The 1733-nt window shown below is 46.5% G+C and overlaps 1 pseudogene; it reads right to left on the reverse strand.

Moving 5' to 3' along the window:
• Positions 1–680: 680 nt before the first annotated feature.
• LOC109461277 (sorting nexin-24 pseudogene) lies at positions 681–1384 on the reverse strand (annotated as a pseudogene).
• Positions 1385–1733: the final 349 nt, after the last annotated feature.

Raw genomic sequence — 1733 nt, forward strand, 5'->3', positions numbered from 1 at the left:
GGCACCTTTCCAAAGGGCTTTCAAGGATCATCTTAACACCCCATTTTATCTTATGCACTGACATTAGAAGCTAACCCCTAGGCAGGATGCATCATCACTGTAATGTAAATTAAAATGCCATGATTTAAAAGTGCCCTAATATTGTCAGCATAATTTAATTTCCAGTTTAGCTCCTCCCTCACATTTAGCAGTGTGTGTTTCTGTGACACTCTCCTGATGTCAGCACTGCAGAATGGATCTATCACTGGCTGAGAAAATCTCATAATGAAAAGATTAGTGTGTCACAAAATCTGAACAAAAAAGCCACCAAAGTTGATCAGTCTCAGTACGATTCAGAATTAGATTTTCAATTAGCCAATGGTGGGAGTGAAGCAGTGAGTCACTTTGTTTTGTCACACTCCATGCTCCTGGGAACATCTGTAGCCTCCTTTTCATGGATTTCTAAACTGGCAGCTACCTTCTACTTTATAAACACGTGGCTTTAATCTCAGCACCGCCCTGGGGTGCATTTTAAAAGCACCATTGGAATGGAAATTCCCTGCCCTGAATTAAACTGCGACTGTGAATTTTACCACTAGCTCCAGCTGTGATGTCACAGAATTTAGGTTAATTTGGTAGATACAATTTTCTTGACTGCAGCTTCCAAACTTGCTTCAGCCTCTTCTGGCCACGTGGGACTTCTAGGCGGGCTGGAGGTGAGGGTAAGAAGCCCCACAGAACTCCAGTAACCACATTTGGAAAATCGCTGTTTGCGGGCAAGATGTGGATCCCGGAGGTAGCAGCACCGGCTGGTGGGACAGTTTGCTGACAGCCTCTTCAGATTCTGTCTCATCAAAAGACCCACAACTCTCCTTGGTAGAGACGGCAAGTGTCACACATTCAGGAAATCAGGAAACAGTTTGGGCAGTTCTTCATCTTCTAAAGACAGCGTGTACATATATTTCCAAACTTGTCGTCGTTGTTCCAGGATTTTGGGACCCAGTTCTCACATGTTTAGACGGAATTTTTGGAGTTTTAATATATTTCTTAAGCCATTTGTGCAAGGCGTAAAATTCCTGCACGTTTTCTCAACAGAATGTTTTCTTCTATTCATTAACACTTCTACCTTAAACACCGGGTATCCTGCTCCAGGTCACTCTCTTCCTAGGAACGGATGAGATGTAGACCTCCAAGGCCACGTCAGCCAGCCAGGGGAAGGTGAAGGAGCGAGGCGGAGATGGCGGGCGGCTCCCGGCTCTCGGCCGCGGCTGGTGCTCTGCCCCGAGCCGGGCGGGGGCCTTGTTTGTCTGCGCCCGCGGGACATGGAGTCTGCGCGGGCACCACCCAGGTCGGCTGCAGACTCCGCCGCCCAAGGCGCTTCGGGTGCAGTGGGTCCGGAGCGCATGGCCGGGGCACAGGTGTTGAAAGTTTTAGAAACTGAAGGCAGCACCCTGTGCTAGCAAAGTTTAGGACTCGCTTTGTTGCGACACTCCCTTTATTGCGGCAGTGTTCGCAATATCTGTGAGGTATGCCTGTAACATGAAGCATGGGAAGTGACCTTGTCATTTGGAAAGTGGTTTGGCTCTCAACTGGGTGGAAAGGACATTAGTGATGCATTCTTAGTTCTTCTGAGAATCTGCACTATCCTATTGGAGATCAAGAAAGCAGTTATAAAAAAATAAAAAGATAGGAGTTAAAATTTTAAGTGAACTTTTCTCCCAACTGTGAACTCTATCATGATTTTTAAATCTGTG

The sequence above is a fragment of the Rhinolophus sinicus genome, chromosome 12 (assembly GCF_057876585.1).
Source record: "Rhinolophus sinicus isolate RSI-liver-muscle chromosome 12, RSI-T2T, whole genome shotgun sequence".
Taxonomy (NCBI): domain Eukaryota; kingdom Metazoa; phylum Chordata; class Mammalia; order Chiroptera; family Rhinolophidae; genus Rhinolophus; species Rhinolophus sinicus.